The sequence below is a fragment of the Prenolepis imparis genome, unplaced genomic scaffold (assembly GCF_030444845.1).
Source record: "Prenolepis imparis isolate NDT839.2.m4 unplaced genomic scaffold, iyPreImpa1.0 SCAF_4, whole genome shotgun sequence".
NCBI classification, from domain to species: Eukaryota; Metazoa; Arthropoda; class Insecta; order Hymenoptera; family Formicidae; genus Prenolepis; species Prenolepis imparis.
Genome location: NW_028141162.1, coordinates 5,174,559 through 5,186,651, shown reverse-complemented (window position 1 = coordinate 5,186,651; position 12,093 = coordinate 5,174,559). Strand labels below are relative to the sequence as shown.

At 31.2% G+C, this 12,093-nt stretch overlaps 1 protein-coding gene across 5 annotated transcripts in view; it reads right to left on the bottom strand.

The window, feature by feature from the left end:
* Synd (protein kinase C and casein kinase substrate in neurons protein Synd) overlaps positions 1–12,093 on the bottom strand; it is a 54,996-nt gene that overhangs the window by 23,841 nt on the left and 19,062 nt on the right. The window contains exon 1 of one of the 5 annotated variants that reach the window (XM_083036615.1): positions 4,541–4,800. The exons of 3 other annotated variants lie outside the window; for them this stretch is intronic. The gene's annotated coding sequence lies outside the window, so the exon portion shown is untranslated. Of the gene's footprint in view, positions 1–4,540; positions 4,801–12,093 lie in introns of those variants that run through there. One more of the 5 variants, XM_083036614.1, reaches the window with a different exon arrangement.

Sequence of the window (12,093 nt, the reverse complement as noted above, 5' to 3'; positions counted from 1 at the left end):
TATGCTGAACTTAAAATTATGTTGCTTTCAATTTAATTGTTTACGTGCACAATTTTCGACGTTCTCTAATAATCATGAAGAGAATTTATGATTTGCTTTTTAAAATTTCTTCCAGGTTTCTATAATTTAACAATCCCTTTTAGAAACATGGAAACATTTTTTAAAGATTCTAAATAAATATTTCTAAAGTTCCATCTGAAAATATATAACGTATACACAGTTGGAAAATTTGTGTTTTCTTGTTAAAAACGGTCCCCGTTAAAATTTTTGTGTTAAATATTTAACACATTCATGTGTTAATTTAACATATTGCTGTTATGTTAATTGAACTCAAATGTTAAATTATTAAAACAACTAAAAAAAAGTAAAAATAACACAATGTATATCTCTTTTTAATTTTACACAATAAATATGTTCCGTATTATTAGTGACAAGATTTATCTGTTAAAATTTACAGAAAAAAATGTTAATTTTACTTTATAATATAAGTGGGGGTGATAAAATGTAAAATTAACATTTTTTTAAGTTAATTTTTACATTAAAACTATGTTAATTTTACACAAAATTTATTTTAAGTTTATTTGAAGTTTGCATTTATTTTATGTTAAAATATTAACACAATATTCGTGTCACCATTTAACATATCCGTATTATGTAAAATTAACACAAAAATTTCTGTGGACCGTTTGGGACAGGTGATATTTGTTAAATTTAACACAAATTTTTCAACTGTGTATGAATTACTCTGAACTGGTTTAGCCTACTTCAGCTATGGCAGAGCGCGTCAAATAAGAGCGGTGATGCGTGTATATACGTGCGTAGAAAATGGCAAGAAGATATGGCACAGTTGCATACAGTTTCTTTTCAGTTCGCGAAAGATTGATTTTACGAATACAAAAGACAGTCTTGCGAAGAGAAGAACTTCGTTATCGATTGGATGAAATCACCTACTTTCTCTTGTGTCTCGTTCGACACACAATCTCGCTATATGACACGCGATCGGGAAGCTATCGCATCGGTATCTCTTTCTCAGGATTTAAGCATATTATATTGCACGTCATGGATCCATGCTGTATCAGGTGCTGCAAATCTTTTTGTAAAAAAAAAAAAAAAAAAAAAAATACTGCCAATGCGATATCTACGATCGTAACAAAAAATTATGACGATACTTTTCTCACGATACGTTACTCGATTTTAGATGTATTATATTTCAACGTTATATTATATAGTTTAATAATTTGATTTGTTAGTAGCAATTTATATTTATAAGTATTGCATGGAAAGTAATATGGAAAGTTTGGCAACCACTGCATCAATTTCGCCACGACTCTTAATGTTAATTTGTCATATGAATTATTAAGTAAATTTCACGGAAAATAAGTTTTTTACACATTGCGCAATATCTACTCCGTTAAGTGCTTCATATTTTTCTTCGTACAGAGTATCTCGGCTAGAACGTCGAGAAAGGCGGGAAAATAGATGAGAGTGGCAAGTAAGGTGACAGAAGAAAGGGTTTTGAAATATGTGGAGCGTAAAGAGGCCGACAAATTTTCAGCGTCTCTTCGCATCGGATCGTGATACATATATCGATATAGTGACGTCGTTACTAAATTATATTATCGCTAATATGATGCGATACAAAATTATTTCTATCGAAGAGAAGAACCAAATAGATTATAAAAATATTTCATCCTTTTGATTCTAATAGCTCAATAATTTTATCTACAATAACAAAATTATATGGTTATTACATTAATTATTTAATGCAAAAATCTCTCATTCAAAATGTTAATTAATTTTGTAATGAATAAGGATCTTGTTGTGTTGAGAAAGAGACCAAGGTTACCTTGCTACGCAAGTTTAATTAGAATCATTGCAATAATTAAACATAATGAAAGTAAATTATTAAATTATTTAATTGTACATACACACAATTCTTTCATTGTCGGTAACTAAGAGGAAAAAGATTTTCTTTAAAATTCTCGTGCGTGGACGTTGTTGATTATGCTCCCCCATGCGATAAGCATATATTCGAACCCTCTCGCTAATGCAATTCCACTAGCCGTGATCAAATTAGTTTCTGAACGAGGCGAGCCAAGGTTAATAATGGCCAAGTACGGGATGTAACGTGACATCGATTAAATCGTGCGACCTAATTTGCGTTAAAAATATCTGCTCGATGAATAATCCACGAATATGTACGTTTTAAAATGTGAGTAGTACATGTAACAGTATAATGGAAAAAGAATCTTTATAATTAGTATAATATACATATATAGCACTAATCTGGACTATATATATATTAAATTAATAATAATACTACATATATTACAATACTATAAAATCGTAATTTTCTGTTTGAGTAAATTATTTTTAAAAAATTAAGAGCGTAAGTTACACTAAATTACAGTAACTTAAAAAAATGATTAAATAATATATATAAAATACTAATTTAAAATCAAGTATTATGTAAAAAATTATTTAAAAAATTAAGAAAACTCTTTAAAGATTTCAGATAATTTTTCGAAATTTTTTTTTTATCGATATCTTTTAAGAAATAAGGAATGATGAAGGGAATAGTTCTTTATCGGTGTTTGTGAATACTATAAAAGGACCGTTAGTTTCTAAATAGCAGCGATTGCTCGTAAAAGTATATAGATTGTACGACAGGTATCTGCGAAGGGAGAAGAGAGATCCTTCGAGCGTGAGTATGCGTGAACATACGCACACATGTAAGCGCATATATAGTTTGTAACATACGTTTATGTAACGAAGAATACGGTTCAGCAATTTTTTTATGTATTACGGCATACTTGCGTAGACTTATTAGAAAAAAGAGACGATATATATAGCTATAGGAACCTCAAATTACATAATTTTTACGTTTCCTGAAATACGCTAATTAAAAACGCCTCTTTCATCGCGTTTTTATAGTACGCAAAGATGCGAGATGAAATGATACACGAAAAAAAATATTAGTTATTATGCCTAAATTTTAACTAGGATAATGAATATTTTTAAGCTATAATTTAATAGGGAATTCCTCATTAAATTATAATTAAAAATGTTACTTATCACAGCTAAAATTTAGATATGGTAATTAAATTTCACGTCTAATATAAGGATACCTAAGTTGTGATAGCTAATATTTTTTTCCGTATGCGATTCTATTCATCTCTATTGATTTCTGATATCTCTAAAATAATTTGAACGATGTCAACTCCAATATCTGCTTTGCACTTGTATATAAATATTTTCGGTTTTAGTGAAAAATAATCGGTTATGCGCGATTTTGTTTCACGAGTAGAATTTTTCTCAACTTCTTGTTTGAACTTTTAAACTACATAATGCCACATTAACGCGTGATGTATCTAAATGACTATAAACAGAACACATATTTGTAGACGACAATAAATGACATTAAACGATTCTTGTTTTGCGCGCAATTTTTTGGTTTTGAACATTAAGTATTCTGGTAGTGCTAAAAATTTCAAATCAAAATTTTGTCAATATAATTTCTTTAAAATTAAATGTATTAGAATTATCAAACGTGAGGCGAAAACAAATTCGCGCATACGACGCACACAAGTCTACAGGATGTCGCCCGCAGCGAAGCGTGTCCGTGACTGACTCGCACTGATAGATGCGTGCAGGGGAACTCCATGTTTAGTGTTTCTTAAGGTCAGCCAATTTAATGCTCGTACACGCCAATACTTGGACTATTTCTATCTTCTATGAAGAATTAATGCGCGACTGAAGGCGCACGATCGTGAAAAATTAAAACCTAATGTAATTATGCGAGTTTGATAATGATAATATTATGGATTTCGATGTTTATGAAGCATGAATTGTTAAAAGCGATATACGGCGATGAAATCTAACGAATTCTCCACATTTAATCCATTCCCCATTAATTATTCAAGGAATTGTCCGATAAGAGAGTATAGACGATGCAAGCATTACGTGACCTTGCAGAAGTGTTCTTCAGCTTTGCAGCACTTAACACCAGACACTCTTAAGCTACGACACGCGCTAATGAGCTGCACATAGAGTACTTTTTAAATCGTTTGCGTTCCGTGATTCCTTACGCTCGTAATTTTCCATCCACGTTGAAAATCATGTATGATTCCAACTTCGCACTGCTTTAAAGTTAGCATAAAATCTTGAACGGCAATAAGAATACATATATCAATTGAATCTCGAGCAAGAGTAGATCTAATCTAGACCAATTACTAATCAGCAACTTCAAAATTCAGATCCAAGATCTGAAACTTGAAATTTCGAGGCGTTGAAATAAACACAACCGACCGATTAAGACCAAGTTTCTAATTCCGCGAGATCTGAACTTTGTTATTTCCGCTCAGACCGGAGCGGATGTCGAGTCGGAATTAGAATCGATTTCCGTAAAGCTGACGCATGCCGATGAACTTTCCATCGATTTCTCAGATTTTATATAAGCTGAAACTTCTCGGAAACTTCAACCACGCGAGCTTTACCGAAATAAGACCCCTAAAAAAAAAATAAAAAAAATAACACGAACCAGTTCGACGCAGACTTTCTACCTTGGCAACGCATGGTTGAACGATGAGGCTCGTCCAACAGGATGCTTTTTTCGATTTCACTGACACACAGGCACAAGCACAGTTACGCACCGACGTGACACGCGCACCACTTCGGTAAAAGCGGCTGGGAGAAAACCCGGATGCCACGTTCCGTACGGATTTATAAATAAATCGCGAGTCTCTGCGCTACATGCGATCGGACGTGCGATCCACGCGACACGATGGTCGAACACGGACTGACGTAGAAGAAGGCTTGTGATACGCTCGTAGCTCACGCAGCTGAATGATCGTGAGAAAAAATACCTGTTATTACGCGATAGCCCCCTATAGAGTAGGTATAGTGCTCTGCTCCGAGACGAGGAACTCTGTTAACTCTTGCATCACAAACCGGGATAATTGAATTATTCCGGAGCAGTTTTTCACCATCAGCAGTTTAATCTTGAAATCATTCTCATTATTGTGTTGTGTATTTTTATTTATACGCGTAGAGATGTTGTAGTATTTTATAGTATTTTGCGTTATTCATATGCATTCTGCATTATGTTAGATAATTTTTGTTAAATAATTTTTTTTTTTCGAAAGAAGAATTTTAGAATTTTTTAGAAAGTAAACTCTCAATCACGTTATACAAAAAAATTATTTTAATAACAGATGATAAATTAAATTAATAATATACGATATGATTAAATTATATTTAACATATATAATTATTCGAAATGCTAATTAAAACAAGTATAACATGGCCGACGATAATACCATTTACTTGATATTATAGTAAATAACTTGAAATATTAATATTATAGTAAATAACTTAAAATATTAGAATAAATAAATAAATATCATATTAAGTAAAAATGAAGTTAAATATGCTCGTATAAAAAAGAGCTTAATAAATTATGAAACAATAAACACATTTTTTGCCATATGTTTTCGTTAAGAAAAAAGATGATTTTTTTCATTTTTATTACGGACACGCCATTACTATCTACTATATATAATCGATTATACAAAGTTATTCCAAAATCAATGAGCTATTTATATTAATGATTCCTAGCAAAAAATAGAAATGACAAATCAATGTACTTTCACGAAGATGATCACTGCCGAAGGTCAATGTATAGTAAATAAAATAGAGAGAAGGCTTACGTAAGAATTCATTCGTCGCAAAAGCTTATTTACATATAGTGCTAATTATGCCTCTGCCGAGGCGCACGGCTACTGAAAACTATATATTGAATTATGACTTCGGTCAAGGCAAACAATTCTCTAAGATACCTCATGTTTAAAGATCGCAGGCAGAGAATGTTCTAATTGTAAGTGACATTTAATTTCTCAATAGTTAAATCTTGTTTCAATATTGTCACAAGTAGAAAGCAGAGATTGTAAACTTTGTATTTCTCTATATATCTCCTAATTATTCGTTTACAAATATTTACCCAATTTTGACACTTAAAATATCTTTAAATAATCCCAGATTCCTTCTCATCAATGCATCTTTTTTACGATTATTTATGATATTATTTGCAGAACAGATATTATGACGATATTGCTTTCATATAATATAAAATATGTGTGTTTGTGTGTGTGTATGTGTAAGTGAGAAAGAACGAGAGAGAGCGAGCGAAAGAGACAGAAGAGGATAATGAACTCGGCCGATTAATGTACACTGTAAAAAAAAATGTAATGTATTGCATAAAAATTTGTAAAATTACATAAATAATAAATGTAAAATTACACGATAAATAATGAAAATGTATACATTTTACACTTATTATTTATGTAACTTTACATATTTTTATGTAATACATTACATTTTTTTTACAGTGTAGGTAACAAGCACGATACCGTTAATATCGCTTAATTGTACATTCTTATTAGTGTTTTTGTATGAATCGTCTGCAAAACTGCTGGCATTCGTCAGACTATAACCAAGGTCAGTACTCACACGTATTATCTAACAGTAATTTGAATCTGCGACACGTAAAATGTGATGAAAATGAGAGTGAACATACATAGCAGTCTCAAAAAATATATTTTCGATTTTAATCCTTCATTTTTGCAATTTCTTTACATATAATATTATAGGTATCTATTATTTATTTTTGTATTTAGTAAAACAATTTTTTACTTATATATATTTTTTCAATAATTATTCAAACTTTATGTAGATTCTTTTTTATATTTCCTTTTTCTAGCCGAAATCATCATTAGAACATTTTTTAATGAGGTAGATGACTAATTATAACTGATTCGTGTTTTATTTTCCCAGAGAAAGAAGAGATTATTCATATCACAGAGATATAAAGTTATTTTTTTTATTGGATGTTACATTTTCTGTATATTTTATTGCTTTCTCTATCAAATATTTTTATGATACTATTTGCATAAATGCTTTTAATTCGCGAAATTTTGTTCGTTAACTTATGTGCATATATAGTTATATCAATTGATTATCTTATCCAAAACTGAATAATTACTAATTGTAAGTAATTAAAAATTTGTACTTGTATGTCAATATTTTTTTTCTTTTTCTATATAAGGAAGATTTTTAAATATTTTTCAGCATAATGAAAATTATGTATCTGTTACTTTAATCTTTTATCAATGACTTTAAATATGATAATTTTTTCTTGATGCATTAAAATATATCTTTTGTCCACGATTAATTAATTTTGTATATAAATACTTAATACATAAATACTAATTCTTACTATAAAATTTATTTTATATGGGCTTTATTTAATCCCATCTTAATAAATTCATAATTTAATTAAGGTTAAGTTGAAAAAATGTCTTGGTGTAAGTTGAAAGAATATTCTACAGGAATACACTCATGTCACCCTTTTATTCGTGTTTATGGTCTAGAGATCTGCGAAAAATGGCAAACAAGCGATTGAAAAGCACGTCGCGCATTTCTTGTCCCTATTGATTAAGCTATATACAGATTAAAGAGCATAAGGGGATCGGCTTCCTAGTCGAGTACAATGTGATGGATCAAGAGGCCGTATTTGTGTCCAATCCAATTATGAATCTACCAGTGATTATATACACAGTTGGAAAATTTGTGTTTTCTTGTTAAAAACGGTCCCCGTTAAAATTTTTGTGTTAAATATTTAACACATTCATGTGTTAATTTAACATATTGCTGTTATGTTAATTGGACTCAAATGTTAAATTATTAAAACAACTTTAAAAAAGTGTAAAAATAACACAATGTATATCTATTTTTAATTTTACACAATAAATATGTTCCGTATTATTAGTGACAAGATTTATCTGTTAAAATTTACAGAAAAAAATGTTAATTTTACTTTATAATATAAGTGGGGGTGATAAAATGTAAAATTAACAATTTTTTTAGTTAATTTTTACATTAAAACTATGTTAATTTTACACAAAATTTATTTTAAGTTTATTTGAAGTTTGCATTTATTTTATGTTAAAATATTAACACAATATTTGTGTCACCATTTAACATATCCGTATTATGTAAAATTAACACAAAAATTTCTGTGGACCGTTTGGGACAGGTGATATTTGTTAAATTTAACACAAATTTTTCAACTGTGTACTGCACGGAAATGTCGCCCTTTATCATCGCGGAATGACAAAAATATGGGTGAAACTTGACCAAATATCGATCAATACTGCCGCTGACATTCGCAGACTTCAGAATGCATTTTCTTCTCTGCCTATTGAATTTTATGCGCATAAAGCATTAAAATATTAAAGTTCAAATAACCTTGGATGCAAATTTAATTGTAGGACTGAAATATGTACAATGAGATGTAAATTAATTCTAGGGCTTACATCTTAGAGAATATTTTGGCGCGAAAATTGTATCTTTATTTAAAAAGAAAAAAAAAAGTAAAAATGTAATAATCAAATTTGGAGTATTAATGCGCGATTCTATGAAAAGTGGTCATAATAGTATTCGCCTGTCTATAATGTTGATGATGATATATTATTCATTCTTTGCGTTATTATTTTGCGGAAACGCTATAGCGCATACTGATTGGCCATTCAGGAACTCGTGAACGTCGCGCACCACCTCTTCTTAACTGGAGTGTCCCGTAACGTTCATACGGATAATGCATGCAAAATTGCTCTGATTGGCTTAATGAGGATGTACCTGTATCTGAATAGCAAGTGCAAATTATGCGCGCGTGGTCTTGGAACCTATATTAATGTTAAGTATGATTATGAGTTATTTCCACTTTCCTCTGATGGAAGTAATGTTACAGCATGTAAAACGGAGTTATCGAAGACGTTAATCGTGACAAGTGTCTGAATGAAGAAAATAAATACTATATTTCGCAATAACTGATATAATAAAACTTTTGTACTCTCTCTATTATTTCGCTGTGTTTCTACGTTCATAATTGCAATATATGAATTATTATATAATATACTTTTCAGTTCTTTTATATTTTTATAAATATTATCTCTTTCTAATAAAAGAATATTTCAATTTATATATTTCCCACGATTATTCGCGCTTTATACTAAATATTAAATGAAAAGAAGGTATAGATAATACTAATTATTGAGCCTGTTAAAATGAGTTGGGACATTATAAAGTTTCGATCAATCTTTTGCGACGCCTGCGATAATTTTCTTTATAGCGAAACCTAAATAAAGTTGTTAATTAACGCGTCATCAGGTTCGATAATCGCTCGACATTCATCGGTACTGACAAGAGATTAAAGCAGGTGTAACGCAAATGAGTGCAGTCCTGCCTTGCGGCCATGCACGATGGAGCTTCACTTTAGGAATTACGGAGCTCGACGTTCCGGCATTTTTTCTCTCCTGCTCGCTCATTTTTTCCGTTCGTCGTATATATACAGCACGCGCGTTGCACAATTAATTGCAATCAGCGTAGCGTTTCTCGTTACTCTCCTGACGGTTGCTTGTCGGGAAGAACCCGGGTATAATAACGTTCCCCTCGCGTGAAGTGGAAATTTAAGGATGCATCGTTCCAGTATCGTGCTTGTAGCTTCGAGGGCCTGAGACCCCGAATCTACAAGAGACTCCGTTATATTAATTAACTTATTTGAAAAAAAAGATACATCTGTATTATTGATCTGTATCATTAAAAAAAAATGTACTACAAATATGTTCTTAAATAATAAAGATTAATATATGTAATCTCTCCCTCCAAGATAAAGACAAGATATATAGTAAATAATGTCACAAGATGTATGTTACAACAGATTAATTCTCGAAGCGGATAGCCATGAAACCATTACAGACAAGTATGTGAGATAAGGGTTATTAAAAAGATATTCATTATAAATGACATATTTTTCACATTTGTCATGAAGAAGGCTCAGCAAATGTCAATATTATCACATGATGCAAATAATGGTGTCAAGGATTCTTCAAAATGAAAAGATAAGTTTGATGCAGCACTGATAAAAGTATAAGCGCGCGTGTAACTCTACGTCTTTGAGTTCCCAATAAAACTATCGAATTTTATCGGCAAAATAATTGTCAACTAAATAAATTAAAAATTAATAAATTTCCGCATATATAGTGTTCTATTTTTTAAAATAAAATTTGAGAATATTATTTTTATTCTATTATTTTACGTCTGAATATATTATGTAGATGAATTCACTTATGTAGATGAATTCACTTCACGGCTTTCCTGAATCACAAATTCATCTCGCGTTGCACGATTTTGTGTTACTTAATTGTAATCGTTATATTCAGTTACATGAGCGAATCTGTTTCACTCTTACGCGCGCTTACTCTTATTGCAACGAAAGCAATTTATGGGAGATCGCATAACGCGGCCGTTAAATGAGTTGGACGGCCAGCTGTATAATGTACAAAGTTTCGTGCATTCTGAATGAGAATTGTGAAATATCCGATTCATGCTTGTATCCGTTAATTAAGTAATTATCATAACAGAGTTAAGAGAGAGAGAGAGAAAAGTTTCTTGCTATTAAATTTAAATATTTTTTGCGTCTCTAAACTTCTCACTAATCAAAAATTTACTTTTGCGACTATATCAAAAAACATCGTTTTAATTGACTTTCAATTTCCAACGCGCATGCGAGTGTTGCACAATTCCGCCTGAACATCGTAAAACGAATCGTTAATCGTTTTGCGACCGACCTTGAAGTTATCTATCGTCGTGTAACAAGGTGTCAGATTGTGACACTTGCAGCGTTCGATCGACGACAGTCAGACAACAAGGCACAACGAAGGACTTTACAAGGAAGGCACAAGCGTCTCTCTGACTGTAACGGGAAGTCGCACGAATTTATTTCGTGGGAACCGAAGAAAGAGAATCGTTACTTGTTTCGCGTATGCCGGATACCATCGGAGTCTAGAAAACGGTGTAATTATGCAAAATGGTTAGATTTTTCGATTGAGGAAGTAGAACGATGAGATATTTCAGAGAGCTCTACAGTGTAGAACATATTCTACGCTTAAAAAGAGAGAAAATCGTAATAGCAAATAGCAATGTCAATTATCTCATAAATACAAAAGCTAATTATTATCGGTTCAAGCACGGCTGACAAATTTACTTTTCCTGCAATAATGTATTGTTGATTTTGTTTTTTTATGTTGAGTATTTTTAAAGAAATTAATTTTTTTTACAAAAAAAAAATTTGGATTTTAATATTTCATACTACTATATTTTATATTATTATAAAATTATATTATTATTGTAAAAATATCATACTGATTAGAAAAAGTAGTAACTAAGCCTCGTGCTCTATCTTTTGCTAGCTGTTGTATAGTGAGCGATAAAGAAAGTTCAATGTAAAGCAGCCTTACACGCGTTGAGTATGCGATTATGAGTCACCAGCGAATTATGTAAAAGACATTCGCTGGTTATTCGCGTATAATAACATTCGCGATAAGCTATACGTATAATGCGGACATATACCTACATGTACAAAAGTATCGACAAAGGATATTGCGGTAAACTGATATATTATTTTCGTGTTGTTACTTCAAATATTGATCCAGTTTTTCGAGGTGCAGAAATAAAAGAAGTATAGAGTTCTTTTTCCATCTGTTGATATTTTTGAAGAAAGCTTTTGCACGCGAAGCACTTAAATAAAATAAAATGAACTTAAATAAAAATGCTTAAGAAAACACGCGGTATGGGAATAAAAATAGGAAATAAATATATAAAATATGTATACGTGTACATACGTATTATTACACACGGATTAATATAGATACATTTTTAGATATAGATACAGGTGGCAAATCTAAAATCAGGTCAATCGTTCATCGCCATTAGAAAACTCAACTGTTGCAAAAAATATAGATTCGGGGATTTAAATAAACAGATAGTAGATATCTAAACGTAACGATCGCCATGTTTGATTATGCAACAGATAGTGCTTCAATGTAATCGATGGATGAGTGTTCCGGTTGTTGGCCACCGATAATTCTTCGACACAAAGATTACAAGGACGATTCTGGAGGCTGATGCATGCCATTTTTATTTTACGTAATTAGAAATCTCCGTCTATCGCGGGCGTATGTTTTGGAATGATTATCG